The sequence below is a fragment of the Pelophylax lessonae genome, assembly GCF_965119305.1.
Source record: "Pelophylax lessonae genome assembly, chromosome: 7".
Classification (NCBI taxonomy): Eukaryota; Metazoa; Chordata; class Amphibia; order Anura; family Ranidae; genus Pelophylax; species Pelophylax lessonae.
In genome coordinates, this window is record NC_138774.1 from 37,567,945 (window position 1) to 37,577,459 (window position 9,515).

Genomic DNA, 9,515 nt, shown 5'->3' on the forward strand with positions numbered 1-9,515 from the left:
AGCGTGGGCGATAGTCACATCGCCGAACATACGATGTAAGGCAGCCCTGCAGCTAGTTCTCCTGACTGAGCGGTGAGCAGCGCGCCGTGAGCAGCGGCACAGCGAACCAATCCCGCGTGTCTGCACACCTGATTGGTTCGCTGTGCCGCTACTCACGACGTGATTGGTTCGCTGTGCTGTGGGACGGAAGTGTATTGTGGGGACTGGGAGTGTGCTTCCGGTGCGAAGGAGCTGCCTCGTGGAGAGGACTACAACTCCCAGCGTTACCCCCACTTTCCGCGTTTCCGTCTGCCCCCAGCCAGAGAGATTCCCCCTCCCTCCGGGAGAACCGACTTCACAGCCCGATCATGAGGGACAAACAGAAGAGGCGGAGGGAGCGCACGTAGGCCGAGGCCGCCAAGAAGGTACCAAATATGGGGGGGATGCGATTGTACCATGTACACCAGGAAGAGGCGGGGCGGAGAGGTCTATATAGCGATATGTGAGGGGGGGCAATACAATGGGAGAGATACGAGATAGGAGGGGTGGTGTAATGTGATGGGGGGTGTATACTGTATGTAGTGTAATGTGAGTGGGGGAGGTGTGTATATACATATGTATATATAATGGGGGATGGTTAGATTATTATTCAGGATTTATATAGACAACAGTATATACAGTGCATACACCTCCCCCATATTACTATATACATGTGCATTATAAATATCGCGATATATAGTTGGGGGAAAAAAATATTGCAATGTGATTTTTTTTTTCCCAATATCGTGCAGCCCTAGTTGTCATAGTGGAGCCGGACCTATTTGCTGCTAAAGGATTCCCCCCATAATTCAGCAGCAAACAGAACTGGAAAAAAGTTTCAGAAGCACAAAACTGCAAGAACCCTGCCTCCCACCATGCGACAGGCCAGCATTTTACACTCCACTGACCCCATAGAATGCGCCATACCATAAACTTATTTGGTTCAGATGGTGTCAAGCATGTGTGGCAGCAACCAGGTGAGGAGTACGAAGATAAGTGTGTCTTGCCTACAGTGGTCAGAGTGTCATGGTCTGGGGCTGCATGAGTGCTGCTGGCACTGGAGAGCTACAGTTCATTGAGGGAACCATGAATGCTGACATACCGAAGCAGAGCATGATCCCCTCCCTTCGGAGACTGGGCTGCAGGGCAGTATTCCAACATGATAACGACCCCAAACACACCTCCATGATGACCACTGCCTTGCTAAAGAAGCTGAGGGTAAAGGTGATGGACTGGCCAAGCATGTCTCCAGACCTAAACCCTATTGAGCATCTGTGGGGCATCCTCAAATGGAAGGCGGACGAGCGCAAGGTCTCTAACATCGACCAGCTCCATAAAGTCGTCATGGAGGAGTGGAAGAGGACTCTAAGGGTAACCTGTGAAGGTCTGGGGAACTCCATGCCCAAGAGGGTTAAGGCAGTTCTGAAAAATAATAGTGGCCACACAAAATGTTGACACTGTGGGCCCAATTTGGACATTTCCACTTAAGGGTGTACTCACTTTTGTTGCCAGCGGCTTAGACATTAATGGCTATGCGTTATTTTGAGGGGACAGCAAATTTACACTTTATACAAGCTATACACTCACTACTTTACATTGTAGCAAAGTGTCATTTCTTCAGTGTTGTCACATGAAAAGGTATAATAAAATATTTATGTAGCAAGGTTTCCAGGCCTACGGCCTGATGTGGGTCTGCCATTAGTACCGGAAATCTCCCCAGCCCATGTGATCTGCGACCCTGGGTGTGACAACTGAAGCAGCGACAACTCCGGCATCTTTTTTTGTGGTTTTTATTGGAATTAGGGGTTGGGAGAAGGGAATGAGTGGGATACTCTTTGAGGCTTAAACTAATTACAATTGGGACTTTATCTCTGAATTGCCCGTTGGCACTTCCTTGACGCCAGCTGGTGCTAGCCAACGCTCACTGACACTGAGAACACTCTGTAGAACAGAAGAAGTGCTGAATCCTCGGCTTATAGTCCAGAAGATCCAAGAATGAGAACTGTAGAACTCCTGACACTGTTGTACTGTGAAAGTCACCGAATACTTTTCCCCGCCTGGCACAGCTTGAGGTAGTATATAGTAGAACTCTGTATAGCGGTCACTTTAACTGGCACGCTCTGTACAATTCAGGGCCCAAACTGCAGGTGCCCCCTTTAACCTTGAACTCTTCAGGGTCCACTGACTATGTACCCCCTCTGTAGCTTCAGGGTCCTCAACCTAGGTACCCCCTTTACCTGATCTTGGATCCCCGAACCTCATCTGGAGTGGTCCCCTCTGACTTTAGGCAGACCCCCAGGGGCAATCCTCAGTACTCACGACCTGTGTAGCCTTTCCTGGGACTGAACCCCTCTCTCTCCGCAGGCTCTCGGCACACCGGACCCCCTCAGCTCAACTCAGCTCTCTCTGGATACTCAAGGGGCGACACCCTGAGACATCCACCTTCCTCAGACAGGAGGAGAAACAGCCGCACTCTCCTTCCTGGGACTCTGCTCCCACCAAAGACACCGTGCCACGCACTTCCCCCCCAAACTTATAACCACTCCCAGAATCCTCTGCGGCAGAATCTGCCTTCTGGGGTAGTTACAAGCTGGGATGTGTCCCCTGATTGGGCTTCCCACACTGCCCTATGAGAATCCTCTCACAGGAGCCAGTTGGGAGACTTCTCCCCTCAGCAGGCACATCTGGAAGCCCTGATACCCTGACAAATAAATCACAGCCCTGCTGTTAGGCAGACAAGGCCCACTATACATTTACCTAGAACCTACCTGTAGGGTGCTACATTTACAAAAATATGAGGCTTGTAGCAGAGGCGTAACTAGAACCTTCAGGGCCCCGATGCAAGAAACCATGAAGGGCCCCCCAGACCCCTGGCCGGGGCCCTTCCCTTCAAGCCTGGGGCTCTTCCCACTAATCCTGGGGCTCTTTACTCTCATTGCATGGCCTTTTATTATGGTCCCGCATCAGGATCCTTTCACAAGTTCTGCAGTGGGCCCCCTTCCTGCAATCTTGGGGCCTCCCCACAGTGGTGAAATGCCAGGGCCCGGTCGCAAGTGTGACCTTTGAGATCCTAGAGGTTCACCCACTGTTTTGCTACCGGGCCCCCTGGAGCATGGGGCCCGGTAGCGATTGCAACCCCTGCAACCCCTGTAGTTACGCCCCTGGCTTGTAGTCACTTTTGTGAGATACTGTACATCCCATAATAAGTTTATCTTAAGGCAGATAGAAACAATAGAACAATGGAATACAGGCACTTACCAATGTAGCACCCTACAGATAGGTGCTAGGTAAAACCATAGTGGGCCATGTCTGCTTAACAGCAGGGCTGTGATTTATCTAGCCAGGGTGTCAGGGCTCCCAGATGTGCCTGCTGAGGGGAGACGTATCCCCACTGGCTCCTGTGAGAGGCTTCTCATAGGGCAGTGTGGGAAGTCCAATCAGGGGACACATTCCAGCTTGTAACTACCCCAGAAGGCAGATTATGCTGCAAGGGATTCTGGGAGTGGGTATAAGTTTGGGGGAAAGTGCATGGCACGGTGTCTTGGGCAGGAGCAGAGTCCCAGGAAGGAGAGTGCGGCTGTCTCTCCTCCTGTCTGAGGACGGTGGATGTCTCGGGGTGTCGCCTGAGAATCCAGAGAGCCTGCGGAGAGAGAGAGGGGTCCAGTCCCAGGAAAGCCTACACTGATCGTGAGTACTGAGGATTGCCCCTGGGAGTCTGCCTAGAGTCAGAGGGGACCACTCCGAAAGAGGTTCGGGGATCCAAGGTCAGCTAGCTGCACCTAGGTTGAGGACCCTGAAGTGTAAAGGGGCTACATAGCCAGTGGACCCGGAAGAGTTCAAGGAGCAATGGGGGGGCACCTGCAGTCTGGGCCCTGAATTGTATTGCGTGTGCCAGTTTCAGTGTTAGCTATTTGGAGTTCTACAAAATACTACCTCAAGCTGTGCCAGGCGGGGGAAAAGTATTCAAAGACTTACACAGTGAAGCAGTGTCAGGAGTACTACAGTTCTCAGTCTTGGATCTACTGGACTATAGGTCGGGGATTCAACACTTCCTCTGTTTTACAGAGTCTTCTCGGAGTCAGTGAGCGTTGGCTGGCGCTGGCTAGCGTCAAGCGCCAGCGGGCATTTCTCCAGGATCAGAGTCCCAATTGTAATTAGTTCAAGCCGAGAGGAGTATCCCACTCATTCCCTTCTCCCATCCCCTTAATTTATAATAAAAACCACAAACAAAGATGTCGGAGTTGTCACTGTCTCAATTGTCGCACCTGGGGACTCAGCTCACATGGGCTGGAGAGGATTCCTGTACTAATGGCAGACCCACATCAGACCACAGGCCTGGAAACCTTTCTACACCAATAACAAACCCCACCCCATCTCACTATCTAGCAAGGGTCTATGAGACACGCCTGCAATTTTCTAGCAACCTGAAAAGTCAAACCATTCATCTTCTTCATACATTTCCTGAGAGATATTGCTGACAAATATTACTGTCCCATCTGAAGCCATCCAAACCATTCTCTCAGCGTCCCCCAAGTATCTGTCCCTCACTCCCAGTGACGGTGAACACAATGCAATTTTTGTATATATTTATATTTTTATATACATTTTTTTATATAATTTGTGTGTGTATATATATATATATATATATATATATATATATATATATATATATATATATATATAATGTTTTCTAGCAAGAAAGTTGATTTTTACATGTAGGAGCGAAGTGTCAGAATAGGTTTGGGAAGGAGATGGTTAAAGTGAAAGTCTCAGGTTTTTTTTTTTTTTTAGTTAAAAATAACAAGCATGTAATATTTACCTCCTCTGTGCAGTTGGTTTTGCACCGAGCAGCCCAGATCCTCCTCTTCTTGGGTCCCTCTTTGGCTCTGCTGGCCCCTCCCCCAGTGTAAAAATCAAAAAAATTAAATAAAATAAACAAAAAATGAAAACGCCCCTGTGCCGTCGTGCTCGCACACAGAAGCAAGCGCATACGTAGGTCACACCCACATATGTAAACGACGTTCAAACCACACATGTGGGTTATCCTAGCGAATGTTAGAGTGAGAGCAATAATTCTAGCACTGGACCTCCTCTGTAACTCTAAACTGGTAACCTGTAAACATTTTTTAAATCGTAGCCTATGGAGATTTTTAGGTACTGAAGTTTGGCGCCATTCCATGAGTGTGGGCAATTTTAAAGCGTGACATGTTAGGTATCTATTTACTCAAAGTAACATCATCTTTCATATTATACCAAAAAATTTGGGCCAACTTTACGGTTTTGTTTTTTTTACAGTTTTTTTATTAACCGGTTGCCGACTGCCCACAGTATATTTACTGCGGCAGTCAGCCCCGGCCAGGCAGAGTGACGTAGATCTACGTCACTCGCCTGTCATCCGCTTTAGAGCCAATAGCGGGCGAGCGAGCGCCCGCTGAGGTAAGCGCCCGCCTCGGCTCGTTCACGGAGGAGTGTGGGAGTGTGACCGGCGGACCCGATGTCCGCCGGTCACACTACGATCGTCGGGAGAAAGGCAGAGCTTATGTAAACAAGCCGTCCTGTCATTCTCCCTGTGTAAAAATGCAGATCAGACGGTTCTACTACGTAGAACCGTTGATCTGTGTTTTTACACTAGTAGACATGTCCCAACACAGTTATAAGCACGCCCCTAGGACACACTTAACCCCTCCCTGTCCAATATAGTTAACCCCTTCCCTGCCAGTGTCATTTTTGCAGTAACAGTGCATATATATAGCACTGATTACTGCAGTAATGTCACTGGTACCCCCAAAAGTGTCAAAAATGTCAGTCAAGGGTCCGATCTGTCCGCCGCAATGTCGCAGTACCGCAAAAAAAAATCGCAGATCGCCGCCATTACTCGTTAAAAAAAAACACCAAAAATGACAGAAATCTTTACCTTTGTTAGTAAACGCGATAACTTTTGCGCAAACCAATCAAAATACGCTTTTTGCGATTTTTTTTTTTTTTTTACCAAACATATGTAGCATAAAACAAATTGGCCAAAAATGTTAAAAAATTTTGATTTTTACTTTTTTTGGGGGGGAATTTCATATAAAAAAAAGTGAAAAATATTGTTGTTTTTGCAAAATTTACGCTCTTTTTTTGTTTATAGCGCATGATCAAAAATTTGCACAGGTGATCAAATACCACCAAAAGAAAGCTCTGTTTGTGGGGAAAAAAAGGACGTGAAATTCGTTTAGGTACAGCGTCGCACGACCCCGCAATTGTCCATTAAAGTCACGCAGTAAAAAATCGCAAAAAACCCCTTGGTCAGGAAGGGGGTAAAATCTTCCGGGGCTTAAGTGGTTAATTCATTTTACAGTTTTTTTTATTAATTCATGAAAGTGTTTTTTCTCCAACAAAATCGTGTTTGAAACCTTGCTGTGCAAATACCGTGTTACATAAAAAATAGCAATGACCACCATTTTATTCCATAGGGTCTCTGCTAAAAAAAAAAAAAATGATATATAATATAAAATGTTTGGGGGTTCTGAGTAATTTGCTAGCAAGTAAAATGATGATTTTTACATGTAGGAGAGGAAAGCCAGAATTCGCCTGGTATGGAAGTGGTTGATAGAAAAATAAACATTATTATAATATTATTATTATGATACAGGATTTACACACATGATTTAATTCACATGAATTAAAGTGGTTTTAAAGGATAACCTTTTTTTAAAAATAAAATAATATACTGTTTTTGTTTTCTTGTGCTATCCCATGTCATAGTTGCCAACATTTGAAAAAAAATTTCCAGGGACACTTTGCAGCGCAGCTATCAATTACTTACCACACCCACTTCCCCGAAGCTCCGCCCACTGCGCATAATTAATCTCTGCCTACTTATCAGATTATAAGGTCTACTTCATAAAGAGAGAATTACAGGAAATTGAAAAGGGAATTGAAAACCTAAGGCCAAAGTAGCAGAGTTGGAATAATTCTCCCATTCAGCTGCACTACTTCTGCCTAAAGTTTAACATTCTCATCACAATTCCCTGCAATTCTAAAGTGTGAAATGTGCTCAGGTGTGACCATAGAAAAAATGTAATATGGAAATCTAAATAAAGTGCAAGGTGTAAATAAGTATGATTATACTATCTGCTATAATTAGGTTTTATTGTACTTATTTACACCTTGCACTTTATTTATATTTACATATTCCATTTTTTCTATGGTCACACCTGAGCACATTTCACACTTTATTCACCTGTCTTTGAATTCAGTCCTCTGTAGGGTGATAATTTTCCTTTACATAAAACAATGCGGCATCCTTTCCTTCCTAACACATTACCCAGTCCATACCAGTATAGATCCTAACATATTACCCAGTCCATACCAGTATAGATCCTAACACATTACCCAGTTCACACCAGTATAGATCCTAACACATTACCCAGTCTATACTAGGGATGCACCGAATATTCGGCGGCCGAACATTATTCGGCCGAAAATAGAAAAAATAGCACTTTCGGTGTTCGGCCGAATAAGTCAAAAGGCCGAATAATTTTTTCCCGAACAATAGGGCTGAACGATAGTCGATATGATATCGACTATCGTTCTGTGGCCGTAGGCGATATTCATATCGCCGAGGTCACGATATTTACAGGGGGAAGGGACTCGGAGGAGGACAGGAGGACTCACAGACTTCCGTGTTAGGCAGGGAAAGCCGGGACACTTCAGCGGTGAGCATACATACATTACTCACTCGTGCACTGCAGCCCGCCCCACACATTCAGTGAGTCTTACTCTCCTCCCTAGTTTTTTCAATGGCACATTCAGGAAGCCAATCACGCCGTGATTAGCTGCACAGCGAACCAATCACGCATGCCTGCACACCTGATTGGTTCCGCTGTGCCGCTACTCACGGCATGATTGGCTTCCTGAATGTGCCATTGAAAAAACTAGGGAGGAGAGTAAGACTCACTGAATGTGTGGGGCGGGCTGCAGTGCACGAGTGAGTAATGTATGTATGCGGCTGTGCTCCTTTCCAGGCTACTACTAGTCCACCTCCAGCCTCCTACTACTACCACTATGAGAGACTGTCTGTCACTGTATAATCTGATCGAGTCCACACTGACACTGACTGACTGTCACTGAGTAATTGATGTTACCATATTAACCCTGACCTGCCCAGTGCCCTGTATCTGCAATTAAAATTTACAAGGCTGCCTGCATGCTTGCTGATTTCCATTCCCAGCATCCTTCCCAATCCCTACAGTGTCACGAACATTAACCCTATGGTACAAGGCTGCAGTGTGCACTGAATCCCATTCCCTACAGTAACATTTAGGGAGAGAGACATGAGAGGACAAGAGAGAGAGAGAGAGAGAGAGACATGAGAGGACAAGAGAGAAGACAAAAAAATTGGCAAAATAAATGGAAAAAATGCGAAACACCGCGTTCGGTATTCGGCCTTCGGCCAAACATTTCATTATTATTCGGCTTCGGCTTCGGCCAAGAATTTCATTTCGGTGCATCCCTAGTCTATACCAGTATAGATCCTAACACATTACCCAGTCCATACCAGTATAGATCCTAATACATTACCCAGTCCATACCAGTATAGATCCTAACACATTACCCAGTCCATACCAGTATAGATCCTAACACATTACCCAGTCCATACCAGTACAGATCCTAACACATTACCCAGTCCATACCGGTATAGATCCTAACACATTACCCAGTCCATACCAGTATAGATCCTAACCCATTACCCAGTCCATACCAGTATAGATCCTAATACATTACCCAGTCCATACCAGTATAGATCCTAACACATTACCCAGTCCATACCAGTATAGATCCTAACCCATTACCCAGTCCATACCGGTATAGATCCTAACCCATTACCCAGTCCATACCGGTATAGATCCTAACCCATTACCCAGTCCATACCAGTATAGATCCTAACATATTACCCAGTCCATACCAGTATAGATCCTAACACATTACCCAGTCCATACCAGTATAGATCCTAACACATTACCCAGTCCATACCAGTATAGATCCTAACACATTACCCAGTCCATACCAGTATAGATCCTAACACATTACCCAGTCCATACCATCCTAACACATTACAAAGTCCATACCAGTATAGATCCGAACACATTACCCAGTCCATATTATGCTAACACATACCAAGTCCATACCAGTATAGATATCCAGCATGAAATTTTTCCCATTGAGGATTGAGGTCTGTTTTCATTTTTTTGAGCAATATATATATATATATATATATATGCACACACATACACATACACGGATATGTACACACATTTTTCTAGAGCTAGAAAACTATATATATATGTATCAATTAACCACTTAACCCCCGGAGGATTTTCCTGCTTAACGACCAGGGGGTATTTTGCGATTCGGCACTGCGTGACTTTAACGGACAATTGCGCGGTCGTGCGACGCTGTACCTAAACGAATTTGACGTCCTTTTTTTCCCACAAACAGAGCTTTCTTTTGGT